We start from the raw sequence: 23,196 nt of genomic DNA on the forward strand, positions 1-23,196 counted from the left end.
TTCATTCTCCCAAAGGTAACTGCATACTCAGTTTGGTGATACTGTACATGCTGCACAGTAAGGTAGAATTGTCATGTTCGTATGCTGTGCTGTACCCAGTGTTGGGACTAACGCAATAACTTTTATTGGTTGCGAGTACTCTAATGCGTTATTAACTCATTCAATGCCAGACGTTTCTCTCAAACGGGAAGTGCGGGCGCCAATCAATTATTGCCATTTTCGCTAATTTTTGAAGGCTTACAGAAAATTTAGTTTTGTAGCAGTATAGGGAAGACCATATCAGAAGAAAACTTGAACCTTCATGTTTCTACCTTTTACTGTTTTTAAGTAAAACAAAGTTGAAATTTGTCAAGTTTCTTGATAATACTCATTTCTAAGAAAACTTTTGAGAAAACAGCTCTTTGGAGGAAAATGCATTTCAAGCAGAACTTTCACTTTGGTGCTTTTTTTTTTTCATTTGCGATACTGTCACAGTTGCCAATTGACCCCGCCCGTTTGGAGCCAGCTGCGGTTCGTTGACTGATTGGCTTCCCTCCTATTTATATTTTGACTCTGTCCGGTTTCCTGCTTGTGCTTCCTGTCCGGTATCGTTCCCGTCTATTTTGTCCTGTTTGATATTGATCTCCAGTGTCTGGTATCGTTCCCGTCTATCTCGTCCTGCTTGTTATCGGACTCCAGTGTCTGATATCAATCCTGTCTGTCCCGTCCTGTCCGGTATCGAAACCATCTGTCTGGTATCTGCTCGTGTCTGCTCGTGTAACTGGTATCGATCTCGTCGACCCCATCTGTCCGGTATCTGCTCGTGTAACTGGTATCGGTCTCGTCGGCCTCTGGCTTCCTGTCGTTCCACGCCAGACTGCTGCCTTACTTCTTCCGGCCAGCAATCGCCGAATCACTGGCATTTGTGTTAACGTGCATGACTGCCCCATTTCCCACAAAATAAAGCTTGTGTGAGAAACGTTACGCATCTGGATCCTCCTCCTGTTCTTGTTCTGACAGATGCCTCAGATATTTTAACAATCCTTTCCAAAAACACTCCGGCTCTTTGCTGGCAAAGTAACATTTTATTGCAAGAAGACTGAACTTTTCGGCGCCTGATGTTTCGCAAATGTGCAACGCCATCCCTCTTCGCCCAGACGATGACGAAGGGACTTATTATTATTTTAAAACAAATAAATAATTGAGGCGTTAACTGTCTGTACTTATATATTTGCTTTCCTCACCACACTGCTTCACTGCGCGTACTCGCCGTATGGGCCGCTAACACACTGTACTACGCTGACTACAGGAAGCAAAACTTGTTGGGTTGGTTGGCAGTTGGGTTATCTCGATGTGTGGACACAGATCTGATCGAAGCCACTCCTGCCATCTAGTTGAGATTTATCTTCCTGAAATCATTTCCAGAGGACCAGCTTAGTGGCTTTGGGGTAAGGCTAAGAAGTTGTTGGTTTGAACCTCACCTGAGTAATAGCAAAGACTTAAAACGTTGGTACCCATTGCCCCCCTGCTTGGCACTCAGCATTGGTGGTTGGAATTCCTGCGGGTTGGCATCTAATGACTCCCAATATCAGGTGTTGGGACAGATCGGTTGGGTATAACCGTCGTTACATCATTTACTGTGCACAGTCGTATGACTGTGTATGGGAGATGACCAATGGTTTGATGGGGTAAGACGAGGAAAAAGAAGAAGAATTGATTTCAGAATTTGATTTTTTTACATATTTATAAATGTTTTTAAAATAAAATAAAAACGTATTTTTACGTTTTGGCATTAAGCCCACCGCTTCTGAAAACGCTCTTAGAGCAGTTCATCAGCTACTTATTTTATGCCGATCACGGATAACAATGTCCCCTGATCACTGAATACACCTGCATCACTCACATTCTCACATACAGCCCTTGTTCCATCAGACATGCGCAAGTATGGGTTGGACTTGTTCATATTTAACCATAAAGTTCAACTCAATAGAGTTATGACGACGTCATAACAACGTTATGGCAACAGGTCTAATTGTTTTATTTCTTTAAATAAATATTTTTTGTATTTATTCAGGTGAAAGATGAAACGTCCTTGTCGACTTATTTGTAACTTGAACTCATTTAAAAGGTAAGAACCCTCAATCCCACCAATTGCTTTTTGTGCTGGACTGAACCTGTGAAGAGTTAATGCAACTCAATGGGTTCTTCTTGGTAAAACAATGGTTTTAAAAAGTTGCAGTTTTTCATTATTAATTTACATCTAGGCGCAATGACTGAACCCCCATATGTGTGTACTATTTATTTAATACCGATTAAATATGTCAATTATTCGATTATTTAATCAATCAACCAATGAACTACATTGGATTTAGTTTCTTTCCATTTATTTTTGAAAAAAAACAGTATTTTTAAACATGTCATAAAAAATCCATCCATCCATCCATTGTCTTCCGCTTATCCGAGGTCGGGTCGCGGGGGCAGCAGCGTTAAAAGGGAAGCCCAGACGTCCCTATCCCCAGCCACCTCCTCCAGCTCATCCGACGGGACCCCGAGGCGTTCCCAAGCCAGCCGAGAGACATAGTCTCTCCAACGTGTCCTGGGCCGCCCCCGGGCCCTCTTGCCGGTGGGACATGCCCGGAACACCTCCCGAGGGAGGCGTCCAGGAGGCATCCTTATTAGATGCCCGAGCCACCTCAACTGGCTCCTCTCAACGCGGAGGAGCAGTGGCTCTACACCGAGTCCCTCCCGGATGACTGAGCTTCTCACCTTATCTCTAAGGGAGAACCCAGCCACCCTGCGGAGGAAACTCATTTCAGCCACTTGTATCCGGGATCGAGTTCTTTCGGTCATGACCCAAAGTTCATGACCATAGGTGAGGGTAGGAACGTAGATCGACCGGTAGATCGAGAGCTTTGCCTTTCGGCTCAGCTCCCTCTTCACCACGACAGACCGGTACAGGGTCCGAATGACGGCAGACGCTGTACCGACTCGTCTGTCGATCTCCCGTTCCATCCTACCCTCACTCGTGAACAAGACCCCAAGATACTTGAACTCCTCCACTTGGGGCAAGACCTCCTCCCCGACCCGGAGGGAGCATACCACCCTTTTCCGACTGAGAACCATGGCCTCGGACTTGGAGGTGCTGATCCCCATCCCGGCCGCTTCACACTCGGCTGCGAATCGCTCCAGCGAGAGCTGAAGATCACGGCCTGAGGAAGCCAACAGCACCACGTCATCTGCAAAAAGCAGTGACGCAATGCTGAGGCCCCCAAACCGGACTCCATCCCCGCCAAGGCTGCGCCTAGAAATCCTGTCCATAAAAGTTATGAACAGAATCGGTGACAAAGGGCAGCCCTGGCGGAGCCCAACCCTCACCGGGAACGAATCCGACTTAGTGCCGGCAATGCGGACCAGACTCTGGCACCGGGCATACAGGGACCGCACAGCCCGGATAAGACTGTGCGGTACCCCGTACTCCCGAAGCACCCCCACAGGGCCTCCCGAGGAACACGGTCGAATGCCTTCTCCAAGTCCACAAAACACATGTAGACCGGACAGGCAAACTCCCATGCACCCTCAAAGACCCTGAAGAGTGTATAGAGCTGGTCCAGTGTTCCACGGCCAGGACGAAAACCACACTGTTCCTCCTGAATCCGAGATTCGACTTCCTGGCGGACCCTCCTCTCCAGTACCCCTGAATAGACCTTACCAGGGAGGCTGAGAAGTGTGATTCCCCTGTAGTTGGAACACACTCTCCGGTCCCCCTTCTTAAAGACGGGAACCACCACCCCAGTCTGCCAGTCCAGAGGCACTGTCCCCGATGTCCACGCGATGTTGCAGAGGCGCGTCAACCATGACACGCCCACAACATCCAGAGCCTTAATGAAGTCCGGGCGGATCTCATCGACCCCCGGGGCCCTGCCACCGAGGAGTTTTTTGACAACCTCGGTGACTTCAACCCCAGTGATACAAGAGCCCAACCCAGAGTCCTCAGGCTCTGCTTCCCCAGAGGAAGACGTGCCGGTGGGATTGAGGAGGTCTTCGAAGTACTCCGCCCACCGATTCACAACGTCCCGGGTCGAGGTCAGCATCGCCCCATCGGCACTATACACAGTGTCGATGGCACACCGCTTCCCCCCCCTAAGACGTCGGATGGTGGACCAGAATTTCCTCGAAGCCGTTCGGAAGTCGGCTTCCATGGCCTCGCCAAACTCCTCCCATGCCCGAGTTTTTGCCTCGGCAACCGCCAAAGCCGCATTCCGCTTGGCCAGCCGATACCTGCCAACTGCTTCCAGAGTCCCACAGGCCAGGAAGGCCCGATAAGACTCCTTCTTCAGCTTGACGGCATCCCTCACCGCCGTTGACCACCAACGGGTCTGAGGAATGCCGCCGCGGCAGGCACCGACTACCTTACGGCCACAGCTCCGATCAGCCGCCTCGACAATGGAGGCGCGGAACATGGTCCACTCGGACTCAATGTCCCCGCCTCCCTCGGGACATGGGCGAAGTTCTGCCGGAGGTGTGAATTGAAACTTCTTCTGACAGGAGATTCTGCCAGCCGTTCCCAACAGACCCTCACAACACGCTTGGGTCTGCCGGGTCGGGCCGGCATCTTCCCCCACCATCGAAGCCAACTCACCACCAGGTGGTGATCAGTTGACAGCTCCGCCCCTCTCTTCACCCGAGTGTCCAGAACATGCGGCCGCAGGTCCGACGAAACGATGACAAAGTCGATCATCGAACTACGGCCTAGGGTGTCCTGGTGCCAAGTGCACATATGGACACCCTTATGTCTGAACATGGTGTTCATTATGGACAGACCGTGACGAGTACAGAAGTCCAATAACGAAACACCACTCGGGTTCAGGTCAGGGGGGCCGTTCTTCCCAATCACGCCCCTCCAGGTCTCACTGTCATTGCCCACGTGAGCGTTGAAGTCTCCCAGCAGTACGAGGGAGTCCCTTGGGGGCGCGCTCTCAAGCACACCTTCTAAGGACCCCAAGAAGGGTGGGTACTCCGAACTGCTATTTGGTGCATAAGCACAAACAACAGTCAGGACCCGTCCCCCCACCCGAAGGCGGAGGGAGGCTACCCTCTCGTCTACCGGGGTGAACCCCAACGCACAGGCGCCAAGCCGTGGAGAAATTAATATGCCCACACCGGCTCTGCGCCTCTCACCACGGGCAACTCCAGAGTGGAAGAGAGTCCAACCCCTCTCGAGAGGACTGGTACCAGAGCCCAAGCCGTGCGTAGAGGTGAGTCCGACTATATCTAGTCGGAATTTCTCAACCTCACGCACCAACTCGGGCTCCTTCCCTGCCAGAGAGGTAACGTTCCATGTCCCAAAAGCCAGTTTCTGTAGCCGGGGATCGTCGCGCCAAGGACCCCTCCCTTGGCTGCTACCCAGCTCTCTGCGCACCCGACCCCTTTGGCCCCTCCTACAGGTGGTGAGCCCATGGGAAGAGGGTCCCACGTCGTCCCCTTCGGGCTGTGCCCGGCCGGCCCCCGTGGGTAAGGGTCCGGCCACCAGGCGCTCGCCAGCGGACCCCACCTCCAGGCCTGGCTCCAGAAGGGGCCCCCGGTAACCCGCTTCATAAAAAATGACCAATATAATTTTGCAAGGTAAAAAGCAAATGGTTGGCATCAATCTGAAAAAAATCAGCGCCCAAAATAAGAATTATGACTCCCCTACTCATTTGCTCACCACAAGATACTTATATTTTAGAAATCATGTTGATTGGCTTGTATGTCTCAACAGGTGAGAGTAAGGTGGACTTCGATCTTTAAAAAATGTTAATTTGATTACAAAATACATTAGTTGTAAATTCTAAAATATTTGTTGCACTACTAATACAAAGCCACAAAATGTTTTATGACTACATTTATGATGGTGCAGTTCATCAAAAAATGTTGGCTGAACCACACTAAATTTTCTTTAAAAACATGGATCTTTGTTTATCGATCAATGCCAGCATACCAGCAAAATGAAATGCCTTTTACTTTAGAGCAGTGCTTTTCAATTATTTTCTTTCACACTCCCCCTCGGAAAAAGAAATCCTCTTGTGCACCCCTAAGATTAATCACATAATATTGGTGGGGACAAAACAAAGATTGCCCAATATAGATGGTAACGTGTCACCTCTATCCATGCCAAACCTATGACTTTTGGCACATTTTTGCTATAGAAAAACTCAAGTGTCTTATCAGCATAATTGGGTTGGGATGTCTTTAATTGACAGCTAAATTTATTTGGCTCCATGCTGTCCACTGCCAACATTTTTCACATAGCAAGCACACCCGGGGGATCCCACTACTTGAGTACCACTGTTTTAGAGCAACATCTTTTCATTGCATTGTAATAAACGATATCCAGCAGCACAACTCTGAACTCTAAGGCAGCTATTTTTTTAGACAACAGACATGGTTAGTAAATCACAGATTGCAAATTTTCATTTATGGCAAAAGCACATTCAGCAGCTTATATCCGGAGAATATTTGTGTGCAAATGCATTGTGTAATTGCTTCATGGAAAAATCTGAAATGATCGGTGGTGGCTTCTGAAGAAAATCACATGCCCCCTTGTCGTAAGTGTCACAATACCTCCTTCCCAGGAAGGATTCTTTGTCACTATTTGCTCCATCTAGCGCCTGCAGAACTTTCAGTTAGTATTTGCGTAGCATGCCCTCCCACACGTTTGTTTCAGTCACGCCGTCTTGCACTAATGACGCACAAGCCCAAATCAGTCGACAAGACCAACAAAAATAAACTCAGTCAACTGTTTGTGAAATTATCTTACAGCCTTGGTGGTTTTAGCTTATCCTTTAAGGACTTAACTTGGGACTACTTTTGGCACTCGGTACGCTAAACATCGGGTTTAAAATACAATAAGTAAGCCTGCATCACAACACAGAGGTTCTGAGTTTAGATCAAAGTTATTTGTGATAGGGCTGCAACGACAAATCGTAAAATCGATAGGAATTTATTATAAAAGGAATTGGCAATTAATTTCATCATAGATGTGTTGTGTCACATGATGTAGGTGTATGCATTTAATTAGTTTGTGACGTAGAGGTGATATCCTTGTAGTACCACTATGATCCAGCAGAGGGTGACTCGAGACCAAATTGTGTCCTTTTAATCCAGTGACAAACTTGTAGTAGCACTTTAATTTGGCAGAGGACGCCTCGAGATCGATTTCATATAAAAAAAAAATTTAAATCTCACATATTTGCATGTGTATAGCATACATTTACAAAATATGTATTTTTGTATATTTTATTGTTTTATATTATCGAATACTGGGCAGCACGGCAGAGAAGTGGTTAGCGCATGTGCGGCACAGTTCTGAGGTCATGAGGTCGAACCTCCCAGTGTGGAGTTTGCATGATCTTCCCTTGCTAGCGTGGGTTTCTTCCGCGCACCCCGGTTTCCTCCCACATTCCAAAAACATGCAACCAGTTCAGGGTGACCCCTGCCTACTGCCCGAGGATGACTGGGACCCTACAGAGGATAAACGGTGCAGATAATGAATGGATGGATGGATATAGAATAATCTTTTATACAAGCACTATATTTTTATCCTGCCAAAACTTCAATTTTTTAAGAGGACATGTTATTTGAAATCCAATATATAGATTAATTGAAAAATAATCACCCAATTTTTCGATTAATGAAATAATCGTTAGTTGCAGCTCTAACTTGTGTGGAGTTTGTCTCCCTGTCCGCTGATTTTGTGGCTTTCTCCCCTAATCCACAAACATTTGCACATACGTAAGTGATAAGTTAACTAATATTTCCACCCCACTGACTTTATTTTCAAAATATTGTGTATTGCATGGCATTTTAGTCTCGTGATTCTTTATTCAGCATTTGTATTTTCGTTACATTGCTGCTTTTTGGGGTTTGACTCTCTTGACTTTTGTTCTGAAACGGTTTTTGTAGTAGAAGTATTTGAATTTGTACACAAAGTTTTTACATTGTATAGCAAACACTATTTGCTCTTTGACTTCATTTTCTCAATATTGTGCAATGGAAGATGTAGTTGTCATGTTGAATATGTTCTAATCTTATTTTTGGTACGTTGCTTTTTCTTTAGTTTGACTCTGTTGACTTTAGCTCTTAAACTGCTGCAATAGAAATATTTGTATTTACACTTTCTATAAGTAAAGTGTGCGTTGTAATTATTTCATTAAAAAATAGAATCTCTTTGATCTTTCTTAAATATTTGTGCTGTGTTTATCGTAATTCTAAACTAACTCGAGGGGATATTAATCATGACATTTCCGGGCAAAAAATATTTGTATTGGACCGGTATTAATCGATACTACCTTGTATTTACTTGAATCGGCTCAATACTAAAATCCCCAGGACTGCACACATTTATTGTCTACTAATCTATTAGATAATTATCAGTAACCTTCTTTTGGCTGCATTGTTTGGGGTACTAATCAGCAAAGTAATACATTATTGTTTTTGTGTTTCTTGCCAAATACAGTATAATCCTGCCCTAAATATTTAACATAGCTCCAGAATGATTGGTGGCAAGTAATACTTTGTGTCCATGCGGAAGGAACATAAGTACACTCTGTGTACACTGTATCTCTTTCCTGGTAACCTTCAAGAACACTACGAGTTGTTCTTCAACTTCAGCTACTGAACGATACAAACTCTTCAGAAATTGCCCTCACACCTTCATGTCCCTTTGCATGAAGACAACTTGTGCAGCGTGTCAGCATGACTCCAATATTCAAAACGACTTTTCGCCTCCTCCTCACAGGCAGTGGGAGGTATTTACTGCCAAAAGGTTGACATTGGAAGGTTTTTCCCTCGAACTGATGGTGATTTACTAACAAGCATGAGGCATCACGTACCGCCAAAATCAGTGCCTCACGTTACGTTTCGATATTGGTCACAGATGGTCCACTTCTACATGAGGAGCAAAGAGTACTGTGCATGGAAGGGTGAGTATGCAGTTGCAAGCAGGGGAGCAGGTAAATAAATGGAACAAAGGAGGGTGCAGGACATTCTGACCCAGTCTGTGAAGAATGGAACAAACACTAAACGAGCGAGTGTGTGTCCAAGCTTTTTTGAAGCCAACGTCATCTCTACTTGACTGCAGTGGATGTCAAAAGTTCACTGGGACAAGGGTGGATGCACAGATAGTTGCAATTGTCAACGTGCATGTGCAGTCAAGCCACGTATAACTCTTATAAAAGATCAATAGCTTTTGTGGGCTTGAGTTACTTTCCCCTTGTATGTGTGTATGCTGTGATTGGTGTCAGTAAAAGCACACAGGGTTTATTTTTAGCTCTACACTATATTACTGTAACAAGTATTACCAGCAGCAGAGCTTCAACGTTGTATTTACAGTATTGCAGACCCATACATTAATGACCCACTGGCCGAGTGGTGGGCAAATTGGGGCTTGCGGGCCAAACGCAGCCCTCTAGGCTTTTTATACCAGCCCGCAAATCGAAACTGGTTAAAATATAATGATTTCATTCAAGTAGCTTTGAAAAACACTCGTGATTAAAGCAGTATAATATGATATCTCTCATTTTGTAAGTGCTAAATCGACCATTAGCATTAATCTATCTATCTATCTACTTTGGTCATATCCCTCAAGAGGGGTGACCGACAGCAAGACAAACACATACAATAACAAAGAAAATAAAAGGGAAAAAATAGCAAAAAGCACACACAAAAATCTTTGGACCATGGCCAACCCAAATGCCCAAACACCCAAACAAGTTAAGCACCCCGGCACCTAAGTTGGTCATGCTTTTGTCTCTCCGGATGAAACGGGACACCAGAAAGTGGCCATGTCACTCGGGTCAGGGTGACACAACACACTCTTTTGTTCAACAGCAGGGCCCGACAGCTTTCACTGGTTTACCCCTGCCGCATCATACAGGTGCCCTGCCCATCCCTCAAAACGCGTCCAAACATCCCACTATCCTTTTACCACACCTCTCCACCCATTCCTATCACCAACAATAGCTCTAGCTTTTATTAATAAAACTCATAATGGAATAGGGCTAGTTGAGAAGTTTTTTTTTTTTTTAATCAGTTAATTGCAGTATGTTGTGGTCGGTGGAGCTGCAGAACCCAATTTGGCCGCCAGAAAGCGATTGAGACCCCACAAAAACAGACCACACAACATCAGATTTTTATCCATTTCGTTGGAATTTAATGGGGATGCCATGACTGAAAACCTAGCTAAGAGGCCTGAAGTACAACTGTGTACATTTCCGCAAAAAAATCGGTTTAGCCGTTTCGGAGTCTATAAGGCGAGGTTCACACAGCAGAGCTTAATTCTCAATTCCAATTTTTGGGTGAGATCCGATGTTTGTGAATGCAGCTTGCATGTAATATAACACATGCAGAAAAGTGACATCACACACAATGAGCTCCATGTTTGCAGAGTGCACCAGCGGAAAGTTATCGTGCTACCGGACACAACACATGAACAATTTTATGATCTTAAGAAGCCCTCCATGTTTTCGTCCGGCATGGTGTTAATTCTCCGCTTCTTCCCACCTCATTGAAAGCAGATTAGATGGATGGATTTAGATCATGTTGATATTTGGATCAATCTGCCTGGGGAGCAAAGCAAAACCCCGGTTTTAGTTCTGAACATGTGTATAACCTTTATAATGTTCGTCATGTGAAAGTTGTATGCTTTTGTCTCTCATGACGTTGTGCAAGGTATCATAATGTTTTGGCTAGTTAGTACATAGAGTAGCCTTTCTAAATAGAGGGCCACATGGATCCTGTAGTTGATGAGGCTTCACAAACACATATTTTTTCTTTTACAATTGATTTACAGATGGTTGGAGTAACACTCAAAACAGCCCCACCTAGAACAGGACGTCTTGCTTCAGGTACACTCTTGAAAACAAGTGTGAAGAAAATAGATGTTGGATCGAGTTTGTGATATTGAAGACTGGCCGCAAGATGATGACCTCGACTGCCCTACTTGGCAGCATTCTAGAAAGCCAGTTGAGTTTGTCCCATTGTTGCTTCACACACTGCTGGAATAGCAGTGAACAGAGTGTGCAGAAACCCCCGGGCTCACCCACAACGCCCTCCCCCACTACTCTTACTCCCATTGACACACACTGGACTGTCAGTAAGAGGTGAAAGGTTAACCAGTAGCCTGCCGACAAGTCAGAAGGTAAACGTTCTGAGTCTGTGTTGTCATTGTGGACTTCCCCGGGGTTGTGTAAAAGGGCACTCAGCTGCTGTCCCATTCCCGTAAACCTACCTTAAACATTGCTAAGTGCAAATTGGACTTGTTGCTTATTTTTAAGAGGGGTGGGGAACATGGGAATTTTGGAATCGATCCAATTCAAGTAAATACATGGTAGTATCATTTTATACTGTGAGTGTGTGTATATATATATTGCAACTTTTTCAGAAAAAAAAAAAACAATAGAGTCAAACCAAAAAAGTAGCACTGTAACCAAAATACAAATACAGAATAAGAATGTCAAGCAGCCAACTAAAATTCCATTGCACAATATGTCACGGTCGCCTTGGTGACCAGTCTGCCCCGCCCTCTGGGCAACAGCTGAAGCAGTTTCCACTAATTGTGTGTCTGATTTAAGGCTGCATTGTGGGCTCTGCGGTTGCGGGTTCATTACTACTCATTATTCACAATCCCGGTCTGTTATGCCTTGTCCTGTTTTAGTCTGTTATGCCTTGTCCTGTTGAGTTCGTGCCGGAGGAACTCTGTATTGTTCTGTTTTGCCTCGGAGTATTGGGCGACTTTTATTTTATTAAATAAAACCTATGGATCGTCAACGCATTTGAGTTCTCCCTTCATGCCTCCTGCCTCCGTTCTGGTCCGGTCACCTTCCACGCCACCACGTCTCGTGACAGAATGAACCCGCCAACAAAGAGAACTCAGCGAACGATCCCAGCGCGACTTGGGGAGAGCTGGAGAGCGCAGTTCGGCAGGCGCCTACTGAGTTGGCCTTCCCTGCTCGTTCGAACCACGGCCCCGCCCGTCGTGGCCCTTGCTGTGCCTCGAATCGACTCACGGGAGGAATTGACGCCTGCCTGTTCGACTCTCATGCCTGCCTGCCCGACTCCCGTGCCGATTGCCTGCTATTCCGTCTCCCCTGCGTGCCAGCCCGACTCCGACTCCCAAGCCTGCCTGTTCGACTCCCAAGCCTGCCTGTTCGACTCCCAAGCCTGCCTGTTCGACTCCCAAGCCTGCCTGTTCGACTCCCAAGCCTGCCTGTTCGACTCCCATGCCTGCCTGTTCGACTCCCATGCCTGCCTGTTCGACTCCCATGCCTGCCTGTTCGACTCCCAGGCCTGCCTGTTCGACTCCCATGCCTGCCTTGAGTCTCCCTGTACTGATTTTGTTCAGTCTTTCCTGTCCTGTCTTGTCTGTTCTGAATCTGTTCCCCCCTGAGTCTGACTCTTCTGAACCTGAACCCCCTGAGTCTGACTCTTCTGAACCTGAACCCCCTGAGTGCGACTCTTCTGAACCTGAACCCCCTGAGTGCGACTCTTCTGCATCGGCCTGTCCTGAGTGCGACTCTTCTGCATCGGCCTGTCCTGAGTGCGACTCTTCTGCATCGGCCTGTCCTGAGTGCGACTCTTCTGCATCGGCCTGTCCTGAGTGCGACTCTTCTGCATCGGCCTGTCCTGAGTGCGACTCTTCTGCATCGGCCTGTCCTGAGTGCGACTCTTCTGCATCGGCCTGTCCTGAGTGCGACTCTTCTGCATCGGCCTGTCCTGTTTACCTGTTCTGATTTTGCCTGTCCTGTTCTCGTCGGTTCTGCCTGTCTGTTATCCCCTGGCCAGTTTGCCCACCAGACCCCCTCCCTGCCGAGCGCCGATTCCGATCCGCCCGACGCAGATGGCGCCTGCCTCTCCCCGTTCCTGCGTGTTCGGAGGAGGGAGCGGGGTTGCCCCAATCGTGAGCGTCGAACCATTCCGGGGCGTGAGGTTGTAATTTTTTCTTTTTTGGGACCTCGGGAGCTGTCCCTTAAGAGGGGGGCTCTGTCACGGTCGCCTTGGTGACCAGTCTGCCCCGCCCTCTGGGCAACAGCTGAAGCAGTTTCCACTAATTGTGTGTCTGATTTAAGGCTGCATTGTGGGCTCTGCGGTTGCGGGTTCATTACTACTCATTATTCACAATCCCGGTCTGTTATGCCTTGTCCTGTTTTAGTCTGTTATGCCTTGTCCTGTTGAGTTCGTGCCGGAGGAACTCTGTATTGTTCTGTTTTGCCTCGGAGTATTGGGCGACTTTTATTTTATTAAATAAAACCTATGGATCGTCAACGCATTTGAGTTCTCCCTTCATGCCTCCTGCCTCCGTTCTGGTCCGGTCACCTTCCACGCCACCACGTCTCGTGACACAATATTATTGAAAATAAAGTAATTGATAAAAATAAAGTATCAATGGTCTCTCATTGGCTCTGTAACATGAGTGACAATCGATGTACAGGTTTTTGTTTAAAATCAGTGACATGTTTAAAATCTTGATTGGTGTTTTTTTTCATGTGTTTATGCAAATGTGTGTTGCCACAGTAGCAAAACACATTTACCAGACAAATTATATCTGACATTGTCGTTTTCTGTAGTTGAAAAAAAGTCACCACCACGCTGCGTTTCCTGTTTGCCTCTGTCATTTTTAGCTTCTAGTAGGGGATGCAGCATTGATCTGGCCCTCTCTTAGGCCTGGCATACAGGATGTAGCAGCAGGCCAGGTAGGGAGAGGTGCTAAAAGTGTGCCTGTCAGTCACACACTCAGGCATACACTTAGAGAGTGGCCGAGGGCACTGTGTGAGAAAGAGAAAAGCTGCTCTATCAACTCCCTGTACGTGAGGCATATGAAAAATAAATGGTAATTTCTCGACCTACGAGTGTTTCAAAAAAAGAATGTTTATATGGAAGGTAATGTATTTTGGCTTAGAAAAAATAATGAATGAAGTTTTTTAACCACTAAGTGGAGCCATAAAAGACACAAAAACAAATATAACAAGATATCTGGAGCTGTTCAAAAAATGTAAAACCTTCTTTTACAAGAAAAAGAAGATTAAATATGTAAAAGTTAGTCTTATAATATGTACTAATCATTCTAAATTTTTTCAAAGCATTGAAAAATGTTAAGAATTCTAAGGATTTAGCACACCACAGTCTTCCAGAGAGCAACAACAGGCAGAAAAAAATGAAGACCCGACACTTGCACCTGACTCTTATCAGGATTATAGGACTGTGCGGACAGCAAAAGCGGTCAGATCATTATTTGCCCTCATCAGCCTGATTATACCTTTCTTGAACTTGGCCAGCCGCGAGTGGTTTCCGTACTGTATTTTCTCTTACTTGTTTTCTCCCCCCATCCATGTTCAGAGCATCTTCTTTTATTTCCCTTTGACCCCAAATAAACTCTAGTCAGTCAGCCCGTGTGTGCGGCCTGGGTCTGCCCCATTGAAACATAACAAAGAATATTTGTGTCATGGATTTCCTCCTACAGAAAAAACACCACATAAAAATGTACATATTTCCCTACCCCCCCCCCATCCTTTTATATTTCAAAACGTTTCTTAAAAAGCTCCAGGGAGCCCCCAGGGTGACGCTGAAGAGACACATGTGGCTCTCGAGCCAGAGGTTTCTGAACTCTGCTTTAAGCTGTGTTAAAATGTTCTTGACACAATTTCAAACCATGAGAGGTTGACAGAGAGGGAAAAAGGTCAAGTGTGTGTTTTGCTTTCAGTAAAACAAGCCAAGTTCTTACTTTGTTACAATCAATGAACATAGAACATGTTAAAGAGACACCTTGTACTTTTCCCTCTTCTGGCTTTGCTCCGTTTTTGTGGGCAAGGGTCGTTAGGAAAACATTGACATGCTATCAGCAGTAAAATCACAAACTCATCAGTAGTTTCATGCACACTGAGTAGATTCCGAACGGATGACATAATTGACCGCCGGTCTATCATTGGTCGAGAAAATGTTGTGGCCTTTTTGCACTTGAAGATGTGAATTGGACTACAGATGCAGGACATTTTCTAAGCTATGTTTCCTGACCCGCACGAAGAGCCCTAAGCCAACAATCAAAGACAGGATAAGCTTGAACACTGCAAAAGTTCATTTAAAAAAAAAAATGAAAGGAAACATCATAAAAAAAAATTAAAATAGGAATTGTTCAAATAAATATCAATGAATATATTCATTATTATATGAATAATAAATACATAAAAAATTGTTGCCAGATATTTTTTGACCATATAGTTGGGGTGGGCGATAGTCAGAATTTCGGTATCGATCCGATACAAGTAAAATACAGGATAGCATCAAACAATACCAGACCGATACCAATACTTTCTGCCTGGAAAAGTCATCATTATTGAATAACCATTGAGTTGGCTTATGATTACAATAAACAGTAACAATGTAGGCGCTATTTGTTTAAATGAAATTGAAGGTATTGTTGGATACATTAATCAAAACATGACACAAAAAGAAAAACTAATGCTGAGAGTGAGGATGGCCAAATATGGTCACCTTACGCCCCCTCCCCTAAGGAAATTTGACAGATCTGTTTCTGCCAACCTTTGCTTAAAGGTTTGCACCGTATTTGCACTAATAACCCGGTCAGGCAAAAAATTCCAAATTTTTGGTATCCTGAAAGAAATAAAGTTTCCGTGCAAGTTGCTGGTAGGTTTAGGCACCCGTAACTTATATCTGTGACCACGTAAACCATCAACACGACAGAACTCAAAAAATTGAGCAAAAGGCACATCGATCATTCCATGCAGTACTTTGAACACAAATGAATAGCTATATAAAAAGTATGAAAGATAAATAACACTATTTCTATTAAGCCTATTTCAGAACAACAACCAAGAGAGTCAAACAAAAAAAAAACAGCAATGTAAGGTAAATAAGAAATAGTATAATCTCAACAAGACAATAAAAATATCTTTCATGCCGCAATATTTAAAAAATAAAGTCAGTATGAAGCCTTTTTGGTTATGTTCCCATTGTTACAACATATTTACAGGTTGTTGTTCAAGAAGACTGAAATGATAATATTTTTGAGTGCAGTGTGTTGCTCTCTGCAGGGTAAAATCTTTCATATATTTATGTAAATGTATGGGGATGCCACAGTAGCAGACCACTTAACCACACAAATTACACCTTGAATTTTCCTTTTCTGCAGTTGAATAAGTCCACTCCACACTGTGCTTCCTGTTTGCCTTTGTCATTTTAGTCTGACAGGCAGTATGCAGCAGCAAGCCAGGTAGGGAGATGTGCTAAAATTGTGCCTGTCAGTCACAACTCAGAAATAAGGGCTATGCTATTTACCAGAAGAGTGGCACTTTAAAGGGAATTAGTGGAGGAGGAATGCATCAGTCTCAGGAAAATAGTATTGATCCAATTCAAGTGCCGTATTTTCACAACAAAAGGGCGCACCATGTTAAAAGGCGCAGTCTCTGTAGCTGGTTCTCTTTCTAAAATGAACACTACACAAGCCACACCTCACGATAGAGCATAGATTTGCATAACTGCCCCCTATCGCCAATGAAAGGTACAAACATACCTTGCTTTACTGTTCAATTACAAATTTAGATTTGAAAACGTTTTAGTAACATTTGCGAGAGGGAAATTTCATGCAGAGCGTTGTCATTTTTTAACAAAACAGTACCTTACAACACATACAAGCACACAAGTGTGCATATTCAAAAATACAGCGGTTGTGGTTTATTCAAGTATTGATTATAAAGTAAAACACACAGATAAAAATTTGTCTGAGTTTGTTTTTCTGCTTCCTCTTATTGCGAACCTTCAATTGATTCATCTTCAATTCTCTCGCGTCTGCACGGTTTCCATGTTCTTCCGCGTAGCGTAGCAGTCAACACACCATTGCACAGAAAACACAGAAAGCATTCAATTGAGGGTAAGTGAGCTTTTGGTTTTATTTAATTTTTGGGGGGACAACTCTGTTCAGCCCCGGTACCACAATAAATTTCTGGAAACACTATGCTGTCACTTCCCTTCTACGCAAGCGGGATATAATGGCATTGGATATGGGTGCATAGATTTGGTGGGAAATGTGAATGATTTCACAAAAACATCAGCTTTCCCCCCAATAACCGTTAAGCTCTGCAGTGTGAATGACAACCTAATCGTGTCCTCAGTTATGCCTGCCGCTTTGTATCATACACAGGGCGCACTGCATGATAGGGTGCACCGTACAAATTGAAGATCTGAGACTTCTATGAGCGCCTTATGGTTGTGAAAATAAGGTACTTGCTGAGTATCGGTGATATTGGATCAATATGCCCAAGCCTTCAATATAGTACTGTTTTTCACATTTCCTCCACTTCATCCATAATTTGTCTTATTTTACTTTTTTGTATTTTCCAATGAGACAGGTTGCAATATGGATCTGCAATCCACTGTCAAAAAATCGAAAAATATAATCCAACATGTGGTCAAATGAAAAAACTACTAAATTTCGTTATGTATACACGGGTACTAGAATGACAATAAAGTAGATCTGAATCTGAATCTGAACCTTAAAAACAAGTTTGCCGTGTGCAAGCTAACTTAGTAAAGTAATAATAATAGCAATAATACATACAACAAAGTAATACAAAGCATAAAAACAAGCTACAAAAACAAAAATGTCTATAAATTGTAACCAGACTTTTTGCAGTTGGGAGCAGGTTGTCCTCCAGAGCAACAGTTTTTAAAACCATGAAAGAAATTTAGAAACAAAAATGAAACTATTAGTTAAAGTGAACGGAATTTTACGTAAATATTGACAAAAAAAAACTCAAACTACAAAGATTTTTTAATTTTCTATATTTTTCCTCACATTTTAACTAAACTTTGTGTTGAGCGGAGCTGCAAGCCAATAGAGCAGAGGTTCTCATTGGGTCAATTGCAATCCACCGATCACTCGTAGAAATAGCACTGGTCATTCACGAAGGAAAGCGTATTCTCTGCTTTGTATTTGTTGGGACAAACTGCCATCTAGAGGTCAAAGGCAGCATGTCAGCGTTAACATCAACGTTTCGCATGGCAGGAACAAATTGGGCACCTCCAAATTTTGGAAATGAAAAGTATAATCTATTACCATTATACAAATAACAGTTAAAAATAATCATTTTTACTAATGATATAATTGATATTTGATTTTTAAGATTTAAAACAAAAAGTCATCGATACGATACGATTTTAACACTGGGATGTGACTGGAACTTAAGCTGCGTACCAACATCCACTCTTAAGGACGTTTATTAAGCCATGTCTCCTGACCCTAACGAAGACCCAATAGCTTGAACACGGCAAAAAAGTTCAGTTTAGAAAAAAAAACAGAAGTTTCCACAAGAGATAACCATCACCTCTCTGAGGCCCACTGTCATCCTGTGGTCCCCTGTAAGCAAGACAGCGATCCTGGGAGAGTTAATCGTTTCCTGGGAGGGAGGACCAGAGGCAGCATATAAAAGAGGGACAAATACACAAAGCTTTTAGCCGAGTGCCGAAAAGCAGGTTGGGCCACACCTATCTACCCTGTTTGAGTTGACTGCAGGGGGTTTGTTGGAACAGCCATCCAATGCTCAGGAAGATTGGTGCGAGTGAAGCGAAAATGAAGAAGGCAATCAGGGACCTGGCAGAAGAGGCAGGAGAAGGAAGGACAGGTTGTGGGGGAAAGAAGGGTAATAGGGGTGGCTGCAGGGGGTTGGCAGGGAGATGACCCTGCCGTTGCTCCAAAACCATGAGATGTTACGGGAATGATGGAGAAAAACATCAATAAAGAATGGCTCCCTGCTGTTGAACCTGCAGTTACCCCTCCCACTTGGCACTCCAGGATGTGCGTCAGGTGGAAACGCCATGCAGGTAGTCCTTACCTGAGCTCTAATCTAATTTATATACGGTCAAATGTATGATGGATTTATCAATATGCCTTAAAATGTGAAAATAAAAATAAGTCATGTAAATGCAAATGCTCTACTCAATTATATGTATGAATTGAAATTATTTGTCTATTTTGTCTGTTTGTGTGTTTGACTGTCCACCCAAGAAAATAGGGAAGGAGTTTTGAGACTTTATGTGATAAAGAGCTATACAAATTGACATTACCTATACAAATTGACATGACCTATACAAGATCAATATCTTTCACTGGCAGTAAGGTAGGTTACCCTAGATGTGAAAAGTGACATAGAAAAGCTAACTCTGCACTTTTAGTTTTGTTGACTAAGCGTATGTTCCCCATATAGACATCGCTCTCTCCCAGGATAGAGCAATATTTAATATCAAACAAAGGTAGTCAGGTAGGCTAACCTATATGTGAAAAAAATGCCCCAAAATTCTGACTGAGCACTTATTATTATTATTATTATTTGTGTGTGTGTGTGTGTGTATGTGTGTGTGTGTGTGTGTGGTGGGTGGATCATCTTGTATCGGTTAGTTTGAAAGTAGCCCGCATGCTGAAAATGTGTGAACACCTCTTTGAAAGAGGTTTCGGTTAGTTTGGTCTCTTCACAGTTTACGGAACCCTTAACCTCCTGGGTCGTCCGGACAACACTTCCTGTGGTGTGTCTTAACCAAGTACAGAGTCACATTCATCACTCCCCATGATGTCTTTTTTGGTTGGGGACCTCAGTGGTTTCTTTAAATCAACAGACCAAATAAGAATTGGCTGCTCCCTTCCCAGTTTGGAAGACATAAGGGGTTTTCAAGGGTTATTGTTCTATCTTCGTTATTCATTATCCATTATCGGTCAGTTCATAATACGCTACAAAGCCTAGGAGCCGGGACACTTACTCTCAGCCAAAAGGCCAAGCTAAGGTCCTAGCCCTAGAGCCTTGCTGCAATCATTGCGAATGCACCGTTCCCGGAGGTACTGCAATACCGGGCCGATGCGTGGAGTGGACAGAGCAAGCTCTTATTCCATCTCCATTATGACATGCAGACACATCTGGAATCTTACATTCGGCTACAGAGCAAGTCCACAGTCCAAAAATCACAGTCAGGGCCGAGTGTACAACTTTGTAACCACAGTCCAAAGGACTCATCTCACTCCAGCCACCACCTCTGTGACCTGTTCCCCCCTGGTAGGCACTTCAGGTGTATTGAAACAAAGACTAACAGGGTCAGAGACCATGGCTATCACCACCCTAAACAAGCATGAAAAACTGTGAATATACATAGCTTGTAACCTATTTGGGATTTTTTGTTGCTGCTAAATGTTATCTTACCACTTTTATTTGCACTATCGCCAATATGCACTATTTTTAATTATACTTACGACATTATACTTAGGGCAGTCTCCAAGAAATAGTGAATAATTTTGATTATTTACCATGATGTGCTTTCATCTTGTTTTTTCTTTTAAGTCTTTTTTACATGCTTATCCTGGAGTGCTATTTCAATTCTCATTACAAATCTTGTTATCAATAACAATAAAGACAGATTATCCATCCATCCATTAGCTGCACCGCTTATCCTCAGTAGGGTCACGGGGTGCTGGAACCCATCCGAGCATTCCTCGGGCAGTGGGCGGGGGACACCCTGAATCGGTTGCCAGCCAGTCGCAGGGCACACAGGGACAGACAATTTACTCGCTCATTCACACCGGCCAATTAACCTGACATGCATGTTTTTTGGAATGTGGGAGGAAACCGGAGTGCCGGAGGAAACCCACGCAAGCACGGGGAAAACATGCAAACTCCGCACAGGAAGATCGGTAGCTGGATTTGAACCGATGACCTCAGAACTGTGCCGCACACGCACTAACCACTGCGCCGCCGTGCTGCCCTAAAGACAGATTAAATGTAGAAAAAAAATAATAAGAAAGATGATGTAACATAAGTAAAATTATCTTTTAAAACAACAAAATTTGTTTCATTTGAAAAAAATCATTTGTATCTCCTATTTTCTAAATGTTGGGTTCTTTTATCATTTCAGATCCAGATCTTGTACTAGAGGTCTGACTGACTAAGGTGAAATAGTCCCTTTTCTCTTCTGCAAAAATACATATGCTTAATGTTGCACTTAGAGTCTGCACTAAAGGCCCAGCTTTTTCTAAGGTGCAGCTGTCTCAGTCCCCCAAGGGCAAGGAAAGGAGAGGGTTATAAGCAGCCCCACTCCCCCACTGCTATCGTCCTCAGTTTTCATAGCCCACATGCCTGAATCAGATCATTACCCATTAAAAAAATAGCATACGCACGCATCCCCGCGATGATTCATCTTTAAACCCTTGTTTCTCCCCGGGGAGCAAAGACTGACTCAGGATGACAGAAGCAGGAGAAAGAGCAAGGACAGAACATAATGGTGGCGAGAACACGGCGAACCATGGAGTGGCAGAGCGATGAGCAGTTTGGCCTTCAATGCTCGAGGAGGGGGCATGCACGAGCGGGCACCTCCGGAGCGGGGCCTTAGTCACTGAGGCAACTGTTTGGCAGCACTTCTGCAAGAACCTTTGCCTCTGTTAATTCTTCATAATGATGACTGGACTGGCCTATCATTTGAACTACAATAATTTGGATTTGCCCTTTGTAATTATTTGTTTTTAATAGTCGATTCTCCATGTTTCATTGCCTATAAAATCTGTATGAGGATTTTTGTTTTTTCTTGCTTTAATCAAGTTTCTGTTCTTTTGAAGTCTAACCAAACCAGCTGTTGCATTAGCCAATCACATTTTAAGTTTTTCTTTACTGGACTTAACTTTCTTTGTGAGCGGCCAGGTACCATATGACCCATGACCCGGTCCTGGCCCGTGGCTGATGAATTGGTGCCAATGGTTTAGACATTCAACTTCAAGTTCGTGAAAAAGGGGGTTTTGTTGTGTAACCGGGTTTTGGGAAGCCAACAAACCAACTCCCCTTTCAACATGACATTACTGAGATCGTGCTGCTGCAGCCTATTTCATAGAAATAAAAAAGTATTAGCTCACAGTCAAATCCTACCGGACAGAGGTCAACTCAAAAATTGGATCGGAACCCATGTACATTTAATTGGGCCTTCTCTAACAGTGATGGCTTCGTAGCTCTTTCTATGTGAAAACAATGCTTTACTGATCCATATTTTCTAACCAAATCCTTAATCATTAAAAGCTATATCATATAAGACTGGATTGGTGGTTGCTATATAACCAAGAAAGTAAAAAAATGATTCCAATACAAAATTGTCATTTATTTCATGCAGTTTTAAGAAAAAATACTATATCATGATGCATAAGGTTGCCCTACTTAATTTACTCCAGGGGAAAATACATCAACTTGGGTCCTCAGAGAGTCACAGTCCTGCATGTTTTATTTTTAAAGTTTTCTCCTCAAATACACATGGTCCATTGGTAAGCGATGTAAAACAACAATCCCGATTATTTCATTCGGTTGTGTTTAAGGAGGAAACGCTCTGAAACAAAGACCTCAAACTCGAGTCTTCAAGTACCTTAGTCCTGCATGATTCTTGTGTTTCTTTCCCTCAAAACCAGATGAATCTCCTCAGCAAGAACGTTATAGGTTTCTGCACAAATTGCAGATAAATATTGCTTGTACATTTAGGGCAAACTTCTAAACCTGTTGATATCAATGATTTTGACACAACAGCTTACTCGAGTGCCACAGTTCTGCCTGGTTTCTATGGGTCCCTTGTTCAATCCAAATACTTCTGAAAACAGACTGTGTTAGAGAAGGCCTATGGCAGGACCAACATTCTCAAAGACCAAAGTTCCCCACCTCTACCATATGAAATGAAAATGTATTTTGAGATCCATTCATTTCACTAGGGTCACGAGGTGCCGGACCCCATCACAGCTATCTTCAGGCAGTGGGCAAGGGACAACCTGAACTGGTTGCCAGCCAGTCGCAAGGCAGATACAGATGGACAATTCACTTGTTCATTCACACCTAGGCCCAATTTGGACCTGCCAATAAACCTGGCATGCATGGTTTTGGAATGTGGGAGGAAGCCGGACTGCCTGCAGGAAACCCTTATTGGCAGGAGGAGAACATGCAAACTTTATACGGGGAGGCCGGTAGATGGAATTGATCTCTGCACTCTGGGGCTGATGCGCGTACAACCATTCACCCGCTATTGGTATAGGCACAATTACACTTGCGGCTGTTGTTTTTGCTTAAAAAAAACTTGTGCAAACTGAAAAGGTAATAGTGACTAGTGATCTCAAACTTCAGCAGTTTTTATATTTAAAAAAAAAAACAGCAACAGTTGTCAAAGATGGAA

The 23,196-nt window shown here is 43.9% G+C and overlaps 1 pseudogene; it reads right to left on the reverse strand.

Annotated features, from left to right (window-relative positions):
* Positions 1 to 19,837: 19,837 nt before the first annotated feature.
* Positions 19,838 to 19,915, reverse strand: LOC148365874 (U2 spliceosomal RNA; annotated as a pseudogene).
* Between the last annotated feature and the right edge of the window lie 3,281 nt (positions 19,916 to 23,196).

This window comes from Urocampus carinirostris, chromosome 5 (genome assembly GCF_059441175.1).
Source record: "Urocampus carinirostris isolate Australia breed hairy pipefish chromosome 5, RoL_Ucar_1.0, whole genome shotgun sequence".
Taxonomy (NCBI): Eukaryota; Metazoa; Chordata; class Actinopteri; order Syngnathiformes; family Syngnathidae; genus Urocampus; species Urocampus carinirostris.